The sequence below is a fragment of the Narcine bancroftii genome, chromosome 1, assembly GCF_036971445.1.
Source record: "Narcine bancroftii isolate sNarBan1 chromosome 1, sNarBan1.hap1, whole genome shotgun sequence".
Classification (NCBI taxonomy): Eukaryota; Metazoa; Chordata; class Chondrichthyes; order Torpediniformes; family Narcinidae; genus Narcine; species Narcine bancroftii.
In genome coordinates this window covers 48,844,386-48,867,547 of record NC_091469.1, presented here as the reverse complement: position 1 = coordinate 48,867,547, position 23,162 = coordinate 48,844,386, and the positions used below count along the sequence as shown (strand labels likewise).

The 23,162-nt window shown below is 36.4% G+C and overlaps 1 protein-coding gene across 2 annotated transcripts in view; it reads left to right on the top strand.

The window, feature by feature from the left end:
- tmod1 (tropomodulin 1) overlaps positions 1 to 23,162 on the top strand; it is an 81,131-nt gene that overhangs the window by 20,555 nt on the left and 37,414 nt on the right. The window lies entirely within an intron of this gene.

Genomic DNA, 23,162 nt, shown 5'->3' with positions numbered 1-23,162 from the left:
AAATCAAATAGCAATTAGCAGTCCATATGCACACTATATGAAATAGTTGATCAGAAGGTACACCTGCATGGTAAAAGTTATAGAATGTCTGAACTAAAATGTTGACTTTTAAAAAAAAAACATTATAATATTTGCAACAAAACCATGAGCAAAGTTGCAATTAATTTTTCTACTATTTATACACACATTGTGGAATTTGAGCCTCTGGATTGCTCCAGGGTAAAGTGTAATAATTATGTTATTGGATATTTTAAGCACCTAGATTGATAACTTCAATTTTGTTGTTTTTTTTTACAGTATTTGTAAAAGTAGCCATAAAGTTATTGTATTCTAATTTAAAAAAAAATTGCTTCACATATACCCTTGAAAGAAAGAAAACTGCCCACATCAGTATGGTTGTCTATTAGCTTCCCTCAAAATGACTTAGAAAGCCACTACTTGTCAACACCTCCCCAGGACAATTGGGCAGCACAGCCAATAAGTGCACTGGCTTATTGAACTGCACTGCACTGTCTTACTAAAGATTCAATCCTGACCATGGGTGTAGATTTCCTGTGAAGGTTTTCCCAGTTTCCTCCCATCTACCTGTTAATTGGTCAATAGTGCAAAGGTTAAATGGTAGAAGCTGGGGAGAGTTTATGATTAAAGGGAGAATAAAAATAATGAATAGCAAGAGTTTATTATGATATGCCTAAATACAATTCACATGAAATTCCTATTTGCTGCAGCCACACCAGTACATACAAAACAACAACAGTAGTATACATTAAATTACCATAATATTCCAGGACAGAAAAAGAGATGATTTAAAAAGATAGATAAATATTCACAGTTCCAGTTAGTGCACGAAAAACAAGTTTTGCATCTCAAATGTGCAAACAGGTCTTTTGGTGGACCCAGACTAGTTTATGGTTAGGGTTAGGATAGTATGGGGAGGTTGAAGAGCATAAGAGCTGTTGGTTGAAAGATAGAATCCAATATAAGATCATAAACCTAAATACAATGTACATATGCCCCCAAATTCTTACTTGCTGCGACCAAATAGGTGCTTATATTTTAAAAAAAGCTATGATAGTATATATCAAATTACAGAAAAGATAATAAATATGTAATAGGTAATAACTGTTCAGAGTTATAATTTGTACAGTAGTAAAGACATTTTTTTGTGGTTCTGGAACAGTTTATAGTTAGGGTGGTAAGGGGAGGTTCAAGAGCCATGTAACCATTGGAAAAAAAATCTGTTATTGAATCTAGAGATGCTGGACCTTGGGCTTCTGTGCCTTCTTCCCAAAGGTAAAAGCAAGAAGAGGTTGTGATGAGGGTGATGTGGATCCTTTATGATGATGGGAAGTTCGAGTTCACGATGAATGTGACTACGCCTGTCATCTTCTGCAGCCTTCTGCATTCCAGGGTATTTGAATTACCAAGCCAGGACTTGATGCAATCAGTGAGCATATGTAAATATTTGATAGAATATTCAATGACATTACCAGATCTCCTCTGACCTTTAGGAGGAGATTGTAGAGGCTTTGCTGTGCCGCCTTCACAGCCTCTGAGCTGGCTCCAGGAGAGGTCTTCCAATATTTTGGGTCCCAGGAACTTGAAAGTACTAACCCTCTCCATTGCTGTCCCATCAATGCAGACAGGTGCATGATCCCTCATCCTCTCATTCCAAAAGTCCCCTATAAACTTATTGGTCTTGTGACATTGAAAGCGAAATTATTGTTTGGCACCACCCAAACAGATTGTTGACTTCCATCCTGGGTTCAGACTTAACCTTTCCTGTCACTTGGCCAACAAAGGTGGTATCATCAACAAATTGATAGATTGTGTGGGAGCTGAACTTGCTTATGCAATCATAAGTGAAAGAGAATAGAATAGAGGACTAATCACATGACTTTGTAGGATCAACGGAGGATTAAAGAAAATGAGTGGTTGATTCAGACTGGGATGAAGAACCGGTTTCTGTGCTGTATCTTAATAAAGATTAATAAATGTTAAAGGATAACAGAAGCAGCCGCTGTCAATATCTGCATGTAGAGAATGAATAAAAAAAACTGCAGCCAGTACAATCTGAAGGATATCTTGTCAAAGTGTAGCTTTGAAGTTGTTTTGAAAAGGGTTTTAATTGATGTTGAGTTTATACATAGATCTCTCTGAGAAAATACAGGATTTATAATTTGTCTTAGATTCCCTGAAAGAAAAAGTATTTTTTTTACACTTTACACAAACTCATACTGTGTAAACAGTGCATAGTCTCTTATAAAATTGAGTGTCTGTCAGTCACTGACTGCGATCTGGCTCCATTTGCCAATTTAGTCATGACCATTGATGGCAATGCTATTTATTTACACAGTGACTCTGAATGCAGTCATAGAATTCTACTCTTAAAAAGGTATAAGGCCTTGTATGGAGAAAAATAAATATTATTATTAACTTTTGCACGGCTCAATCTGTTATGTCTATCAAATATTTGCAGTTTTTCACCCACAAGTAAGTAAATGTGACTTCCTCCCAATAATTGCTTTTTAGAAAATGCAAACTATCTTATTATGCTCTCTAACACTCTCCTTAACTCTCCTTCACCTCCTTATTTCTGTCTTTAGAATCTCTCTTGAAAATAATAATTGCCGATGCTTTTGTAACCTCTCTCAGCTCTGCCACATGATGATCTGCTTAATTTTCTTTCTTTCCCTGAACCCTCTTGAGATGCTTGGCTGCGATAAAGATGCTCTGGGAAGTGCAGGTTGTTTTACTCTTTAGAGAGCTGTGGGTAGATCTCATACCAATGTTTAATGGGAGCGAGACAATTATCTAGTTTAATCTGGAGACACACAGGAGACTGCAGATGTTGGAGTCTGAAGGTCAACAATATACTGGAGGGGACAATGGGTTAAGCAACATCAGCGGGAGAAAAATAATATGAGAAAAGTTTAATCGAACTGATTAGAGGTTACAGTTTTAGGAAGTTTGTAAAGTGTTATATTTGGGAGAGAATGTCAATACTCAGAAGCTTGTAGATTTGGTAATGAACAGCTTTCACCTTCAATCACCTTGTCTTCTTGTGACATTAGATGGGATATAATTTATCTTCTAATTGTTCTCCAATCAACGAACTGCTGCTCTACTGCCTTGACAAAAATAGCAGTGACTGCATTCCATCCTCAGCTGTGTATTTATTTCTTCAAGAGATCTGCCAGCCAGTTGTCATGGGGTGTTATATTGCACATTGCTTCAGAGGAGCCTGTTTCAGTGTAACCATCGGCTCCCAACCAGCCCGCTCTCAAATTACTGGTAACTGACAGCTCATCCTTTAAATTTAGCCACTGTATGGAATGCTTTCCTGATTGGAATTGAATTTTCATATTTATTGGACTCAAAATGTTTACACTTCCCCACCATCTTTATTCCAACATCATTCCCTCCTCCCCTGCCTTCCCTAAGTACAGGCCTCAATGTCACCTCTAGTCTAAGGGATAGAAGTCTCAGCATGTGTGATATCAAGTACTTCAATCTTCTTTCCAGTTAAGAAAAGCATTTTCCACTACAACTAATCATCTCTTTGAACTCCTTTATCTTCACCTGCAAGAAGAAAGGAGCTTATGGGCCTCTTCCACCAAGTAAAACCTCCATCCTGCTGCCTGAGTCTGAACAATTATTTTGCTTCAGTTTCTCTTATTTCCCTTTTCAAGCACAACTCATTAATGATCTTCTCTGTTAATCTCAACCTGATTTCCACTAAATTGATTACATATTATCCTACATCTTTTTCCTTGACCCCGTTTAAAGTAAAGGTAACTTCTACAGATGGACTGAGAAGGGTCCTCAGTGCCAACAATTTCAATCCCATTGCTGCTTCTGTGTTGTATGTACTGGATCATTCCTGATTTTAGGATAATTGAGCCATACAGCTTGGAAGTAAGCCATCAGGCCCAACAAATCCTAAAATCTGCTGGGCTGAACACTTTTCCAACCTACTTAATAAGCCGTCCACAGTTGATCCTGATGTCTTACAGCACATCCCTCAGCAGCCAGTCCTGGATTACCTAGACCTCTCACCCTCTACTAATAAGGCCAATAAAGCGATCTTGCAGATGAATTCAGATAAAGCAACAGGGCAGGATGGTATTTCTGCTGAGATCTACAAAGCTCTAAGCCCAAATGCATTACAGGCATTCCAAGACATCCTGGAAGACATCTGGATCACAGAAGAGATGCCTGATGACTTCCGCAATGCCCTCATCGTGGCTCTCTACAAAAACAAAGAAAACAAATCAAACTCCGGAAACTGCAGGGTTATCTCGCTGCTGTCCATCACAGGCAAGATTTTCACCCACATCCTCTTGAACATACTTGTCACTGTCTCAGAAAGGAATCTCCTGGAGGTGCAATGTAGCTTTCAGCCAGAGCAGAGTACAGTGGACATGATATTTGCCGTGAGACAAGTTCAGGAGAAGTGCATCGAGCAGAACAAGTCTTCGTTGACCTGACAAAGGCATTTGACACTCTAAATAGGGAGGCTCTTTGGATTACTTGAGACAGTACAGATGCCCAAGGAAATTCATAAAAATGATTCATCCGCTCCATGATGGAATGATAGGACAGGTCATCTGCAGTGATGATACATCAGCTGCATTTACCATTTCTAATGGGGTGAAACAGGGTTGTGAACTAGCCCCAGTCTTGTTCAATCTGTTCTTCACTTGCATGTTGTCACGTGCAGTCCAAGGTCTGGAGGAGGGAGCATACATCAGGTACGGTCTGGACGCCTCGCTCTTTGATCTCGCCGCTTAAATGCATGGATGGAATGTCTCTACACAATCATTCAAGAAAAACTTTTTGCTGATGACATGCATTCTTGGCACTCAAAGGTAGTGATCTACAGTTCATGTTGAACAAATTCTCAGATGCTGCTCTGCTCTTTGGCCTGACCATCAGCCTGAACAAGATTGAAGTAGTCCATCAGTCTGTGCCAAACACCAACACCATAGAACCAAACATCACTGCTGATGACACCCAGCTGACAAATATAAACAGCTTCAAATACTTGGGGAGCATCATCTTGAGTGATGGGTCTTTGGACAAAGAAATTGACTCTAGAATCAGCAAGGCCGGCCAGGCTCTGGAGACGCTGCGTATCAGGGTGCTCAATCAACACAACATCCGCATCTCCACAAAGCTGAAAGTCTACAAAGCTGTGGTCATCCCTTCTCTCCTTTAAGGATGTGAGACCTGGACTGTACTGAAATCACATCATACAACTAGAGGAATTCCACATGCATGACATCCATTCATTGGCATCAGTGTCTCCAAGCTGGAGGTCTTAGGTCATGCGAAGTCCACCACATTGAATCCCTGATTATCAGAGCCCAGATGCAGTGGGTGCGACGTGTCTTCAGAGTGGATGACCAATGAATGGCTTGTCAGCTGCTCTATAGTAAACTGAAGACCGGAAGGAGATCTCAAGGTCATCCACGCAAGCATTATAAAGACACTGAAGGAAACCCTATGCTACTGTGGCATCCAGCCAAGAGAATTAGAAGCTGTGGCTGCTGACAGATCCCATTGGCGAGCCCTGTGCTATGCAGTCTACACCAGTTTTGAAAACCGGTATTGCCAAAAGCTGATGGAAAACCTTGAATGGTGTCACCAAGAAGCAGGCACAGTCATTACAAAAACTGACTTCCAGTACCCCCATTGTGCTAGACTTTGCATTTCCAGACTGGGGCTGCAAAGTCACCTTCTTGTCCACAGATAAACTACACAACATGTCTTCTTCGAACTGAAGGGCGACCAATATAATACATGAATCTCACAGTAAACATCTCAACTCCCCCAGATTCTTCTCCATAAAAGGACCATCTTCAGTGGTTGATTAACCTATTAATCCTTAACAGGGAGAACATGCAACCTCCATATAGACAGATCAGGATTAAACCCAGGTCACTGGAGCTTCAATAGTTGCTTGTCTGTACTGCCCTATTTCTCTAAGTATTAGGAAGTTCAAAGGTATTTTCCTTTATTTTTGTACATGCAAGTGTTCTTGCCAATTTGTAATTTGCAATACAATCTGTCTCTCTGTGAAATGGTCAGTATCCCAGGGGTTCATTCTAGTCAAACTCTATTTGCTCTGATTTTCCCCAATTTTGTTCCAAACCCTTGATCTCTCTATTTATCATTGTTTAAAATGCTTTATCCAAATGGGAAGTGTGATGGAATACTCTCCATTGTTTGAATACAATCAGTTCCTACAGCACTTGATAGCATTGGAATGTCGTAGCTTGCATGAGTAGTACCTTAGCCACTGTATTAAAGATTCTTTTCTTCTCCCATCAACATGCCATTGTCTACTCAGTAAATTTCACTGCAGTTTGTAATTTAGGCTGCCACATCTGCCGTTCCCAAAACCTCAACCTGTATCACTGCTTAAATTAAACAATAAATGAAGGCGAGATGGGGAAAGATATTGCTGGTCACCCATCATTGCTTATTCTAAATCCTAAAAGTTGCTCCCAACAACTTCACTTAAGAACTGTAGTAATTCCAGTAAACAATGCCAGCGTCTTGACATCGGTTGGGGTGTGACATGGAGTAGATGATGTCCTTCTCACAGTTCTGTACCTTCAGAATACTCTTTTCCCTGTATACTTTTCTAAAATCTTTTGAAGTTGCGCCAAATTGCACATTCTATATTTGAAATGGATACAAAAGCTGGCAAGATTACTAAAGGTGGAAAAATGGAAAGAAGCAAGAAACTCAGCCTATTCCACTGGCAAACCTGGCTGCTGAGGGCAACTCCGATCTACTTGAATAAATTAAATAAACTATTTTTAAAAAGATGTGATGTATACAAGAAAAAAAAGAACCCCCGCCATTATGAGCCCAGAGAACTCCAAAACCCAGCAGCAATAGAAATTCACCAACACAATGGTTATTTAAATAAAAGTTGCTTTTAGTTTTCTTAAAAAAACACAATAACAAGATCAAAATTTAATCCTCTTCTAATTCTAAGCGCACGTGTATGTAATGTGTTTATGTTCAGGGAAGTTTTTTACTTCCCTGTCCAATCATTTACTTTTTACTTCTCCAAGTTCACTGGTATCAGGCAATTCTCATACTGTGCACAGAATTTACATTTATGAACCTTTGCCTGGATCTGATGCTTAAAGTTAAATGGTTACCACTCAGGAAGGTTCTTGTTGGTTTCAGAGAGAAATTTGTTGCTCGTTGGACACATACAATCTGATTTCCTCCAATCAGTCACTCAGTGTCTTGCTGAAGAAACTTTCCCCATAATGGGTTTTCCAAATGATAACCTCTTCTTCCAGGTCACCACAGAGTTCCTCTTGTTTCCCTTATTTCAGGAGAAACACTCTAGCCAGCCATTTCCTTTTGTAAGGACTACAAGGGTTTTGAATAGGCTGAACTCAGAACTCACAACCTATCTTCACAATGGGGTTTTTCAACAAGCCTGCCAGCTTGCCATTTTGCAGCCTCAACTGCGACTGTAGAACTAATCTCTCTCTCTCTTTCTCTCTGTCCCCAAAAGAGAAATCATCTGTTTGTTATTCCTCTCTCTGCTTGTAAAAACCAAATTACTTCCTACTGGGCTCCAACCCCAATCTTTGAAATATCTTATCAGTGTCTGAACTTGGACTTTGTTCCATTTGCACCTCCTTGTGAAGTTATTTCCAAAGGAGTTCCATTGTCTTTGTAATGTCACTGGTGACACAACGTCCTACTTCAGCAATGCTCTTGCATTTTAAATGAGATGTCTTTTGTGAAGTGTTACTCTGTGAAGTGTAATCTAAACTAAACCCCTACAAACTCTCTCTTTTAAAGACATATCTTATCCATTACTTTTCTAACATGTCCTGTAATACCCCATTTACAACTCCCTCCCCATCCCCCTACAAAAGAAGAAAAAAAGAGTAAGAATGGGACAAGAGACCGTCAACAGGTGTGCCTATTACTTTAAAGACTCTTATAATATACTGAGACCTTAAAGAGAAGGGAATGTCAGAGCTTCATTCAAATATTAACCCCCATATTATAAATAAGGGCTCCATATCTTCCAAAATATATAAAGTTTGTTTCTTAAATTATAAGTAATTTTCTCAAGTGGTATACAATTCTGGGCTTCAGCACACCATCTTTCTATACCCAGATCTGTATCAGACTTCCAAATTATGGCAATACATTTTATTGCTATTGTTAAAGCATTTTGAACAAACTTCTTTTGATACATATTCACTTTCAACTTGGGTTCAATATTCTTAATATGACTCAATAAAAATAACATTGGATCCTGTGGGAATTTAATCCCCATTATTTGTTCCAATAATTTACCCATTTCTAACCAAAAAGGTTTAACTTTTGGACACTGCCAAGTAGAATAGAAAAATTTCCTGTCCACATCTAAAACATAAATCTGAAAGAATTTGATTTAATTTTTAAAAATTTATATGGAGTTAAATATAACTGATGAATAAAATTATATTGCACCATTCTATATCTTACATTTATTGTATTTTTCATGTTTTCTCTACATATCCCAATCCAATCTTATTCATCTATTTGTTTATTCAAATCTACTTTCTATCTTTGTCTAGAATTATGAAACCCTATTTTTCAGTCTTTCTTTTGTATTGACTTCTCCATCATTGAAATAAATATCTTTATATTTCCAGCATGTAACAATAATTCTAATTCCATCTCTATTGGTAATAATGGCTCTTGACCATAATTTTCACATAAAAATTTCATAACGATGTAACAAAATCTAGTATTTTCAGATATTTTGAACTTCTACTTCATTCTATTAAAATAAATAAATTTCCCTGCTTCAAAAACATCTTCTATCTTAATTCCCTGACACTGCTAAATCTTTAAAAATTTATTTCCCATGAAACACAGAATCAATCCATTCTGGAATAATGATGTTTTTCCAGACAAAAAAACATCCTTCCCCAATTTCTTTATCAACCTTATTCCATAGCTCAATTCAATATAGAAGTCTCTCTTCATTGTTAACAACTTTAAATTCCATTTATAAATAAAATCTTGTGGGTTTGGTTCCCCTCTTTTACTAAGTTCTATATATACCCAAGCTGGAATTTTATTTAAATCATACATTGCATTAACAAATGCAACTGGGCAGCTTTATAATAATTCATAAAATTAGGAAGCTGCAAACCTCCTAAGTCATAATTCCAAGTTAATTTATCCAAAGAAACTCTTTCCATCTTTCCTTTACATAAAAATTTCCTAATACAAGCATTTAATACTTTAATTTTTTTTGAGGAATTGGAAGGTATTGTATTCTAGGAAAAACATTCATCTTTACATAATTTTCTCCACCTATTAAAGTAATAGGTAACATATTCCATCTTTCCAAATCTTTCTTTATTCTTTTTAATAATGGGGTGTGGCAGATGTAAGTTATGGACATATGCCATCATATTGAATAATGAGACCACACCTCAGGTTTCAGCTAGAGAAGAGCAAAAACATTTATTGACGTGCTGTCAGGCTTGATATAGACAAACAACAGGTGACAAGGTGTCATGACATCTGGAGTACATACTACCTCATGACTTTCAAGTTAATAGGCCAGGGCTTCCCCGTAGACCTATGGGTGCTGCTAAGTCACTATGCCTCGTGGCAGTAGATAGGAGCCTGTTGTGTCTAGCTATCATGAGTTTAGAGCTGTTAGTGCTGGTTCTGCCCACATTTATCCCCCCCCCCCCCCCCAGCATACCGCTAAAGTGGAATGATTTAATTTAAATAATTTTTCTGATTTGGCTTGCACCAGAATATCTAAATATTTTATTCCCACATCTGGCCACTTAAAATCAATTACCTTCTTACAATTTGTATAACCCCCCCCCCCTTAACTAAAGGCATAATTTCACTTTTTTCCCTGATTAATTTTATAACCAGATATTTTTCCATATTCCTTTAATCTAAATTTAAATTAGGGCAATGAATTTAATGGGTCTGTTGAATAAATCAAAACATCATCCACAAACAAATGTATTTTATGTTCTTCCTGATTCACTTTGATACCCTTTATTTTTGAATCCTATCTTATTAATTCAGCAAAGGGTTCATTTGCTAAAACAAATAAAGCAGGCAACAAGTTTGTCTACTTGATCTAGTCAATTGAAAAGTTATTGAAATATGACCATTATTCACTACATTCACAATAGGGTTCTTGTATATAATGTTCATCCAATCAAAAAATATTAACCCTAACCCAAATTTCTCTTAAGACTTCAAAATAAAATCGCATTCTAATCTATCAAATGCTTTTGCTGCATCTAAAGTCACTGCAGCACTTAAATCACCTCTTTTTTGAAAAATACATTAAACTAATCAACTTTGTTACATTATCTGCAGATTTTCGATTTTCAAAAAATCCAGTTTGATCCATATATATTAACTTCAGTAGATATTTTATCAATCTATTTGCTAATACTTTAGCTAATAGCTTATAATTAGCATTTAATAATAAAACTTATCTATATGAAGCTGGTTTCAACAGTTCTTTGTCTTTCTTAGGTAGTACTGTAATAATTCCTGTTTAAAAAAAAAAATCTGGAAGAGAATGTGTTTCCAATACTTGATTTGATACCTCCAATTTTTTTTTATAAAACTCTACAGGAAACCCATTTTCTGGTGACTTAATATTTTAGAATGAACTCATTTACTTCAATTACTTCCTTTGCTGTAAAAGGAGAATTCAAATCTTTTTGCTCTTATGCATTCAAACTAGGTAAATCTATTTGAGATTTTTAAAATATTAATCTTATTTTCATCATGAATTGATTATGATTGATGTAATTGTGAATAAAATCCTTTTAAAAAGTCATTTATTTATTGTGGTTTATATGTAGTCATCCCAGAATGTTTTTTTTTAGCTGCATTCATTGCTCTGGATGTCTGTTCTGCTTTTAATTGCCAGGCTAAAACCTTGTGAGCCCTTTCTCCAATTCATAATATTTCTGTTTTGTTTTTTGAATAATTTTTTTCAGTTCTATATTTCTGAATAGTATTATACTGAAGGTTTTTTGTTTATTAATTGTCTTTTTTCTTCAGATGATTTCTTTTGTAACAGTTTTCCACTTTTCCCTATATCTTGATCCAACTGATTAATTTCTTTCAAATAATCTTTCTTAATTTTAGCTGAATAACTAATAATCTGTCCCTTTAAATAAGCTTTAAGTGCTTCCCATATAGCAAATTTATTTTCTACTGAAATAGAATTTATAGCCAAAAAATTACTGAATTTCTTATAAAATTACTAAAGTATTCAATTTCCATCTATATGGTGAAAGTTCATTATCAGGCATTGTACATACCATTAAAAGTGGAGAATGGTCTGATAAAACTTTAGATTTATATTCAACAAAATTAATTCTTCCCTGTAACTGCAGAAATTAGAAAAAAAATCTATTCTAGAATAAGAATCATGTCCATAGGAATAAAATAATCTCTCTTTAGGATTTAACTTGCGTCATATATCTATTAAATTCAATCCTTCATCAAACTCAATGTAATTTTAGTCATTTTAGTTTTTGTTACAAATTTAGTTGATTTATCCACTATAGGATCAAAACAACAATTTAAGTCAGCACTTATTAATATTTTTCATGTGACTCTGACAAATGTAAAAAAGAATCGCATATAAAATTTCATCATCTAAATTTAGTGCATAGATCTCATAAGTGTCCACATTTCAGAATAAATTTGACAATGAACCAAAACATATCTTCCCACAGGATCTGTTATAACACTTTGAATTTTCACCAGTAATGTTTTCTTTGTTAATATTCATACTCCTCTTGGTTTGGAATTAAATGATGAAGATACCACTTGACAAACCCATTCTTTTTTAAATTTTAAATGTTCTTTTTCAATCAAATGAGTTTCTTGTAAAACTGCTATATCATCATATAAGCATAAATTCTTTTTCTTTTAATTGGACTATGAAGTCAGTTAACATTAAAACTAAGAACATTTAATGTTTTATAACTATCCATTAATTAAATCTAAATCTCTTCCAGTCCCACCCTCCCAGATCTCTATCATCCAATACAAACAACTCCTGTGAATGTCTCTGTCCCAAAGAAAAAAAATATAGAAAAAAAAACAGATAGACATAAAATCCCCAAAATTGCTGTATAAAAAAAATAAAGAGCACTACCTCCCTCCACCATACAGGTTGTGGCTCCTGCCACAAGCAAAGGATCAAGCATCCACCCCCACCCCTGGAGAAAGAAAATGTCAATTATATTCTAAGAAGTCTTTCAGCAGCTGCTTCCAAGTCAGCATTTACTTGAGCATCATCAGGATAACTGTTTGATTTTGTTCCTCCGGACCTGTCTCATCTACTGTTGTCAGCTTGAAACCTGTAATGGAATGGCTCTCTTAGGTGTAAGCTGTATCTGTATCACCTCTCTTTGCATTTCTCATTGAGGACTTAGACCTCCTGCTCCCTGGTGATCTTCTTTAATTGAAGGAAGAGATTCTGCAAAAACTCTTGCTTCTCCTGCTGCAAAAAAAAAATTAGATTGGTTGTTATCTAGAAATATCTTTAATGTAGCTGAGTGTCTGAATGTAAACTTATAACCTTTCTTCCAAAGAATTGCCTTCACTGGATTGAACTCTTTTCTTCTATCCACCACTGCCTTACTCAAATCAGGATAAAAGAAAATTTTATTCCCATTGATTATGATAGGTCCCATATTTTGACTTGCCTTTTAGCACTGCAACTTTTAAAATTCTTTCTTTATCTTGATAATGTAGGCATTTCACTAATACAGCCCTGGGTGTTTGAGTTGCCAGTGGCTTCCTCCTTAAAGGTCTATGTGCTCTCTCTAATTCAATTCTATTAGGGAATTTTTCTTCACCCACAACTTTAGGAATACGTCAGGATTCTCATTACCTTCAGAGTCTTCTCTAAGACCAACAATCTTAACATTATTACATCTGCTATGATTTTCCAGTATATCAATCTTTTCCAGTAATTCTTTCCTCTGTAGTTCCCAGAAGTTTCAACCTTCTCAATTCTGTCCATGCAAATATCCATATCATTTTTAACCATCTGCACATCCAATTCCACTCTTTCACATCACCTTTAATGTTCTGTACATCAGTGGTTACCAACCTTTTACTTTCAACTCACATACCACTTTAAGTATTCCCTATGCCATAAGTGTTCTGTGATTAATAAGGGATTGCTTAAGGTGGTATGTGGGTGGAAACAAAAAGTTTGAAAACCACTGTTTTAATCATTCCAAATTGATTCGTTATGTACACAGTTTCATAACTCCAAAGGAAATGGGCCAATGACAATTTTTCTCAAGCAAAATATTTCAGTAATAATTGAGTCTAGAGCAGTGATTCTCAACCTTCCCTTCCCACTCACATCCCACCTTAGGCAATCACTTACTAATCACAGAACATTTATGGCATAGGGAATACTTAAAATGGTATGTGAGTGGAAAGTAAAAGGTTGGGAACCACTGCTGTACATCTTCTCTTAACATCTGGAATTGGCCTTTCAATTTTGAAGGAAAATTGTTTATAATTGCACTTCTAATTCTTCATCTTCATCTGATTCCTCTTGGTCTTCCTTTCCTTCTGTTTTAAAAAAAAACAGGTGTTTCTGACAGCTCTGTCCCAAGTTATAGTACCTCCATTCTACTATTCCAAAGCCTGTTGTTCCTTACTGAGCATGCGTGAGGGTAACCCTTCATGCATGCTTACAACATTCTCATACTACTCGGGAGAGATCTGCTTGGCTCCAGTGTCATCTTCCCCAGTTCCCTAGGGAGATGATGCTGCTCCTGGCGGCTCCAGAACCTGAACCTCAGATTCGACTGTGAAGGTAAGCCATACATTCTCCATTTTCTTCAATTCTTTACTCACTGTTAACTTAGTTTTTGCTGTCTTCTTTCCTTTCCCAGCCATGCCCTGCACGTTGCAGGTAGGTTCCAAGAGTTTTTAATGTCTATAAATTATTTTCAGAATTTTTATTTTCGGGCTTTAAAACTTTTCCCCTGGGAGAGTCCTCGTTCCACCTCTTTCCCTCACACCATCACGCTCTACCCCCCAAATTAAAGAATCTATTGATGCAGGATTTAAACATCTAGATTAAAGCCTTTTGGCACTGGAAAATTGATTTGCACAGGTCTGTCTTTCTTTAGATCAACAAGGTGAGGATTTGACCTCTGCTGAATCTACTTTAAAGGAAATGGACAACTGGGTCCAACATCTGGAAAATAATAAAGAGAGACTAACGATTAGAATTATTGATTTAGAAAGTCGAAGTAGGCGACAGAATCTGGACATTGTAGGCTTGGCTGAAGATGCTGAGTCTGGTGGGCTTACTAAATTTTTCTCTGATTTGTTGGCAATGGTGTTTGGAGATCAGTTATTTCCAACATAACCGGAGCTTGATAGAGCATACCATTCATTATTGCCTAAGCCTAAATCAGGGCAAAAATCATATTCTGTGGTTATGTACCCTCATCATTATCAAATGAAGGAACTGCTGATTCGAGAAGCCCAAGGCAAAAAAATCAGAATTGTGGAAGATCATTCTCCCGAGGTTATGAAGGAGCAGGCCACTTACAGGGAAATTATGTCTGAGTTATATCTGCTATTTCCAGCTAGCCTTCGAATATTTTTTCCCACGGGAACAAGAAATGGTTTGGTTCAGTGGAAGACACTTGGGAGTTCATTAACTACTTCCCGCTCATACTCCTGAATGACATTCTCTCTTTTGTTTCTGTTGAATGACTGTTTAGAACAGATGATTGAATTTTAACATAAAGGTTCATTCATTTGGGTTTTTTTGAGTTTTTACAGAGAAAGCATTGTTTTTGTGAGTTGAATTAATCTGGAGTGGTTAGGAAAAGAATTCGACACCTTTTGATTGTACTTGTAGTCAAGTCTACTTTATTAAAATGGGATAAAAATCCATTTTATAAATCCTGTAACACTTAAAAAAAATAATTACATGAGAAGTGTTTAATTCCTTCTTGATGCTTACTGTACTTAGTCTAAACATGGCTTATTTTGGCTCATTAGAGCAGCAGGGGAACGTTATATTGATTTTGAGCAAGAACGTTTAATCTAAACTTGGAGATAGTGTAGATTTTTAGAATTAATTAGTGTGTTGTCAGCCTTTTCATCAGCCTTGGGGGTGTGGGAATGGAGAAGAATTGAGGTTATTTGTGTTGCCATGGTGCTTTATTGTTTAGATCCTTCTGGTTACCGATTATGGAGTTGTACTCTATGATTTTATAAGGCCATTTGCAGGCCGGAGGTTGTTGTGCATGCTTCACAAACTCGGCTTTGCACATGTGCATTGGAATTTGTGAAATTAGATCCTCTACTTTCTATTATTGAGTGATGATGGCTAATCCTATTAAGTTCCTGAGTTGGAATATGAGAGGTTTAAATCATCCAGTAAAATGAAGGAAAGTGGCTTCACATTTAAAACAACTTAAAGCTGCCATTATATTTTTACAGGGGACACATATATGTGGCGCCTGATGTTGTGGTGGAAAGGGCAGCAATGTCATTGTCATTCTTCTTTTCAAGCTAAATCTAGAGTGGAATTGTCCTTATTAATCAGAATATTCCTTTTAGTATACATAATGTTGTTTTGGATTCTAACAGTCATTTTGTTATTGTTTCATGGAAATTACACAATAAAATGGTGGTTTTCACAAATGTTTATGCTCCCAATGTTGATGATCAGGGGTTTTTTGAAAACTTTCTCACTTACTTGCTGGATTTAAGTTTATACTCATTTATTCTAGGTGGGGGGGATTTCAACTGCTGGTTGGACCCTATCATAGATTGTTCATCTTCTAATCTAGCTATGTTAAATAATTTTCCTCAAGGGAAAAAAAAAATTAGTGTTTTAATTCAGTGTTATTATCAGATAAGGACTTTTTTAATTTATAGAAGAACAGATAGTTTTCTTTTTTGATACTAATGTCTCTTCAGAGACCTCTAGTTTAGTTATATGGGATACTTTGAAGGCTTTTCTAAGAGGGCCAATTATTTTGTATGCTGTTAATAAAAAAGGAAGACTAATAAAAAAAATCAGAGTTAATTAAACAAATCAAACAGTTAGATCAGGGGTCCCCAAACTATTTAGACTGTCAACCCTTTCATGGACTACATGGTCCTTCATCGACCCCCCCCCCAGGCATGAAATCCCAGTGCTGGTCGGGTGGGGGGGGATTCTGGAGTTGGATGGGGGGCTTGGGATTCTGGAGCTGGACGAGGGGGGGGGGCTGGAATGGGGAGTTGGACAGGGGGGGCTAGATGGGGAGGGTGCTGGTTAGGATGGCCAGACATCCAGTTTTAGGCTTGATGAGCTTTTGAGCCCTCTGTCTTCCGTCCATTGTCGCTTCGAGCTGGATGTTAATTTATCCTCCATTTGGGGGTGCAGGCCCCACAGCCCAAATGGAGATTGTTAAGAAGCATAAAGGGCACTTACGTGTTAAATGCAGCATCCTGGGGTCTGCAGGCCATGAGCAGCTGGCTGATGCATGAGGGGGATATATGAAAGTGATGCTCGAAATGCTGGCTGGCTCATGTGCAATGAGGTGGAAGTGTGATGGTGGTGCACAAAGTTTCATGCCAGGTAAGCATCCTCCCCTCCTTACTTGACAGGGTGGGGTGTGGTGGGGAGGTGCTAATTTAAATGGACTCCTCGCAGTGTTAACAGCTCCTTGAGATTTATTGACCTCCTGGATGGTCCCATCGACTCTTGGAGGGCTCAATATCATCCACTGTGGAAACCCATAAGGCCAACAATATGCTCAAACTAAAAACTCATAAAGCTAAATTTGATCTTCTCTCAAAATATCCAGCTAAATGCCAACTTTTGAAATCTAAAAGTCAATTTTATATTCATGGCGATAAATCTGATAAGTTTTTGTCCAACCTCTTGAGGGGATTTGGTGCTAAATGTCACATTATAAAGGTTTATAAAGATAATGGTATTATGACTTCAAATTATTTGGAGACAAATTCTACATTTAAAACATTCTATTCCAAACTATACTCTTCCAAATGTACAAATGATGGTAATTTGATGAAAAAAATTGACAGTCTGATTGAATATCCCTAAGATTTCTTCAGATAGCCAAATTATACTGGGTGAGGAAATACTTATACCCTACTCTGCTCCCAAGCAGCTCAGGTCAGCTACTGCAGGAAGCCTGGCTGTTTCATGAACTAAGTGCACACAAAAGGGAGATGGGGTCTTCATGGTTGAGGCCCCCAAACTGTGGAACAACATTCCCCTCCCTCAACTGCTTTAAATCCAGGTTAAAAGCATACCTTCTGTCATTAGCGTTTAACGTCTGAAACCCTTTTTATGTTTCTAACCCCCAACAGCTTTGTACTATTCTCTGCAATTGTGGTCTATTTATAACATATTAATTCGCTGTTCTGTAAATAGTTGTACTAGTTTTGATTGATTGCCTTGATTGGTACAGCACTCAATGCAAGATGGAAAAAATGTGGTATATAAATAAAGAACTCGAACTCGAACTTGAACTTGAAATAATGGTTGCTATTTGCTCATTACAATCTCAAAAGGCCTAGGACCTGCTGGGTTCCTTATGGAATTTTTCAAATTATTTTCTCAATCCCTCACATCTTATTTAAAGATGGTATTTGCTGATTTGTTTAAACAGGGTAAACATCCAGATTCATTTAATGAGGCTTGCAAAGAAAAGTAAAAGCACAACTGAATGTCTTGCTATAGACCGATATCCATACTGAATGTCAATGCAAATATGATAAAATTTTAGCCAATGGGATTGAAAACATTTAAACAACAGTTATTTCTGAAGATCAGAATCAGAATTTATTTTCAATGACAAGTCATGAAATTCAGTGTTTTGTGGCATCATAGAGCGAACATTCACATTATAACTATAATACAACAATACTATAAATAAAAAATAAATAAAAATAGTAGTGCATGAAAATTAAGGCAGTGTCTTTGGTTCAGTGATTATTCAGGAATATGATGGCAGCAGGGAAGAAGCTGTCCTTGTACCGTTGAGTGCTCATCTTTAGGCACCTGTACCTTTTCCCAATGGTAGCAGAGTGAAGAGGGCATGGCCTGGGTGGTGGGGGGTCTTTGAAGATAGATTCTGCATTTTTAATACACCTCCTCATGTAGATGTCCTCAATGGAATGAAGTCTGGTGCCTGTGATGTTGCAGGCTGAGTTAATAACCCTCTGGAGTTTATGGTTGTCCTGAGAGTTGGCGCCTCCATACCAGGCAGTGATGCAACCTTCCAGAAAGCTCTCCATGGTACACCTATAGAAGTTTTTGAGATTTTTCAGTGACATACAGAATATCCTCAGACACCAAAAAAGTATAGCCACTGGCCAGCCTTTATTGTGATTGCATGAACATGGAGGTTCCAGAGAAGGTTTATTACAAACCGATACTCCTATTTTAATATACATAATTTAATGAATATTATATCTTTGCCTTCCAGGAAAACTCCTGAGTGTATTCTTTCATTGGATGCTGAAAAAGCTTTTGATCAGATAGAATGGTCATATCTGTTTAAAACCCTTGAGAAATTTAATTTTGGTTCTGATTTTATTACATGGGTTAAACTATTGTGTTCATGACCATCTGCCACAATTTTTACTAATTTACAACAATCTCAACCTTTTAATCTGCATTGTGGCACTTGTCACATTGTGGCCCATTAAGCCCTTTAAAATTTTGATCTGGTGATTGAACCATTGGCAATTGCATTTTGTGAGTGCAACGGCATCTTGGGGATATGGAGGAAAGGGATCGAAAGTAAGGTTTCTCTTTATGCAGACGATCTCTTACTTTACATTTCAGATCCAGACACCTCCCTCTACCATATGATGTCAGTGGTATCACAGTTTAATCAATTTTCAGGATATATATTGAATGTACATAAAAGTGAACATCTTCCATTGAATTTTTATGCAGCAATATGTAATGGTTTTCCTTTTAAGGCTGTTAAAAATCAGCTTACCTATCTTGGTATTACAATTACAAAGGATCATAAACATTTTTTTTAAGTAGAATTATCTTGATATGCTTACAAGTTCCCTGACCCAATGGTTACCTTTGTCTTCAACTCTAGTTGGCTGGATAATTTCTATTAAAATGAATATTTTGCCTAAATTTTTATATCTTTTAAAATCTGTTCCAATATTTGTTCCTAAATTAATTTTTTTACTTACTTGACTCAGCCATATCATCTTACATATGGGAGGGTAAGCATCCTTGTCTTAATAAAGTTCTTCTTCAGAGATCAAAGGAAGTTGGTTGCATGGCTTTACCTAATTTTAGATTTTATTATTGGGCCATCACTATCCAAAGTCTCGCATTTTATTTCTTCTTTCAATATCATTCTGACTGCCCAATTTGGATATAAATGGAGCTGAATTTCTTCCCCCGCCCCCACAAATTTTCTAATTCAACACTTCTTGGCTTTTCACTTCCATTTTCAACCAAGTTAATAGATAATCCAATTGTTAAATATTCTGTGAGAATTTGGACACAGTTTAGAAAACATTTTGCATTTCATAAATGTTTCAGAATTTTTCTTTTTCAAGTCCTATCATATCCAATCACTTTTTTCAACTCTTTTTATATGATGCCATTTTTCAGAGACGGTATAGAGAGTGTATTCAAAATGATAAGGATCTGTTCATTTAAAAAATTGTGTATTTTATTTTTGATTTTTTTCAGAAATATACATAGTAAAATCTTCAATATCATAATATATTAAACTTTTTCTTACAAACAACAACAAACAACAGAAACAGAACAGTCCCTCCCTCACCCTTTTCCTACATACAGATCAGCCATCAGAGCTTACATATCTTTTCAATATATAGAATACAATTAGGGAAATCACAGATGTATAATAGTAACATTTATAGTCCTTTCTGTTACTGTTTCTGGGCCCCTTTGTGGTCTTGGTATGGCTGCCAGATCTTTTCAAAAGTGTCATATTTATTCTTTAAATTCTATGTGATTTTTTTTTCCATAGGGAGACAGCTGTTCATGTCCACAGTCTGTCGTGCTATAAGTAGAGGGGAGTCAAACTTCTAAGTGATTGCAATACATTTTTTTGCTGCTGCCAGTCCTATTTTTATAAATGATATTTGATAATTATTCAATTTGTTTCTTATTTCCAGAAAGTTACCTAGTACATATAGCTCTGGGTTGCCCGTGAAGGTCACTCCTGTTATCCTGGTTAATATTTCTATGATATCTTGCCAAAATGGCTTCATCCTCACACACAACCACATGGCATATTGAAAAGTTCTTGTTTCAGTTCCACATCTCTGATATTTCTGCTTTTGATCTGTGTAACTTCTGTGGGGTAAGATATAATTGGTGTAAAAAATTATATTGAACCAATCCATATCTTGCATTTATGTCATGCTGTCCTTACACCAATCTAACCAGCTTCTTTCTGCTATCACTCACCCAGTTCATCTCCCATTTTTCCCTTGACCTCTGCAACCCTGGTCTTTCACTTTCGCTCTGGAGAGCATAGTACATTTTTGTTATAAATTTGGGTGTGTTCCTCATCCAGACCATTTGCTCAGTTTCACTAATTTCAGGTGGGATCAACGTTGATCCCTCCCCATCTTTTTCTTAAGAACAATCTAAGCTGGAGAAAACAAAAGAAAGTCCTATTGCCCACTCTGTATCTGTGTTTTAGTTGTTCAAAGGACACAAAAGTCCCTTATGTCTTATACCTTTGGTGATTTTATTGGTATCTCTACTTTTTTCCTACACATTCATCAATTTCTTGCCACGTTCTGATCATATTACTATGAGATTATCTGTCTTTTTTTTTCTAGAGTTTTGACACTCCATTTATATATAAAATCCTTTGCTCTCCCCTCCCCCCATCTGAATCCAAGGGGGTGGGGGTGAGAGGCTGTCTTCCACAAAGAAGGTGGTGAGAAATCTAGCCTATGCAGCTAGGTAGTTTTTTTTTAAATCCAGAAATCAAAGTCTTAAGTCCTTCCAGCCCCTAGTCCCATGACAGCTTATCTTGGTACCTTATTATTCCATTGAAACTGTCTAATATGATTGTTCAATAATTTAAAGAAATTTGTAGGTACGGAATAGGCAGCATTTGAAAAAGATACAATTAACCCTTCCCACTACAGTAATCAGTAAGTGCCTCCATTTCTGCAAGTCTTCTTCTTTCTTCCCCAAAAGAGGAACATAATTTAGTTTATACAGATTTTGTAAACTGTTGTCAGTCACTATTCGAAGATATTTTATTCCAACTGTCTTCCATTTAAATTTACTTCCTTTATGGTATTTTTCATATTCAAAATGTGTCAATGGCATTATCTCACTTTTGTCCAAATTTATTTTATAACTAGATATTCTTCCATATTTTTCTAGTGTTCCTTGTAATTTTCCAAAGATTTACCCGAGTCTGATAGATATAGCAGCACATCATCGGCAAATAGACTAATTTTGTGTTTTTCTTGCCCAACTTTGAAGCTCTTTATATCCGGATCCCTTCTTATTATCTCCGCTAAAATAAAAAGCGCTGGGGATAGGGTCTTCCCTGTCTACTCAATCAACTCGAGGGGAACACCGCCAACATCTAATTTTTGGTTCTAATTTTAGCTTGTGGTTTATGATTATAAAGTTTTTATCTTATCTCCGCTAAAATAAAAAGCGCTGGGGATAGGGTCTTCCCTGTCTACTCGATCAACTTGAGGGGAACACCACCGACATCTAATTTTTGGTTATAATTTTAGCTTGTGGTTTATGATTATAAAGTTTTTATCCAGTTTATAAATTTATAATTCAAGTATGTTTTTGTTATAGGAAATGCCTTATTAAGTTTGTGTATATGCATATATTTTATGGAATTGTTTCTTTTACCTTATTTTGTATAACCTCCTTATTAAAATTAATAAAAATATTTTAAAAAGAACACCAGGTTCTCAGGGGCAAATTAGGATGGTCAATAGTGGTTCACCTTTCCACTGATGCTGAGATGCAGAAAGATAAGCAAAGTAAAATAAATACTGGTTGAATTGATTAGCAGTGGTTGTTCCAATGAAAACAATGAGTGCTCTAAAATTACTTGCAATCACATTAACCATAACCATATAACCATATAACCGTTTACAACACGGAAACAGGCCATGTCGGGCCTTCAAGTCCGTACTGGTTCACTTGAACAACTCCACAAAAAAACATAAATCCTGACTCCAACATTGGTAATGTTTTTATGTAAAATAAAGAATCTTGCATAAGTTTTCCCTTTTTGCATTTTCAATTATGATATGCAAATAGATAATTTAAGCTGCATTTATACATTTCTCATAATGTAGTATATAGCTGCAACACTCAAAGGCAGGAGGCAGTGTTAATGCATCAAAGGTTAACAGATGCTGACTCTATTATCAAAGTGGAATACAGGAATTCATAATAGAGTTATAAATAAATTGGGGGTTTAAGGTTTTAAGATCAGTACTGACTTTCCGATTGTTCCCACTCTCGAAATTCAATTGAAATCCAATTTTTTTGGTTTTGACGCTCTGAAATCAGCTGGTAAATTGTGAAAAAAAACTGGTGCTAATTTTTTTCCTCTGTATCAAATCTACAAATTTCCTTAATAGCAGTTGAACTCGCAAATCTCTTTACGGCAATTAGCCTTTGTGATCTTTCTAGACACAAGGCGTTAAACATCATTCAACATGTATGACAGGCCTATAGGAAGAGAGTAGGCCAGTAGGTTTGGATTTAGTAAACCTTCAGTCAAAGAAGGTGAGTGGCTTCTTTTGAAAACTTAAAGTAAGCTGAGAGCTACTGAAAAGTGTAATGTTTTAAGGTTTCAGAATCAGAATTTGTTATCAGGATCATGTCACAAAATTTGTTGTTCTGCAGCAGCATGGCTGTACAAATATTGCTATAAATTACATTAAAGTAATAAATTAGTGCAAAATAAGAGAACATGAGGTAGCTAATGTCTGTGGTTCATTGACCATTCAGAAATTTAATGTCAGAGGGGAAGAAGCTGTCTTTGTGACACTGGATGTTCTTCTTCAGGCTCCATTACCTCCTT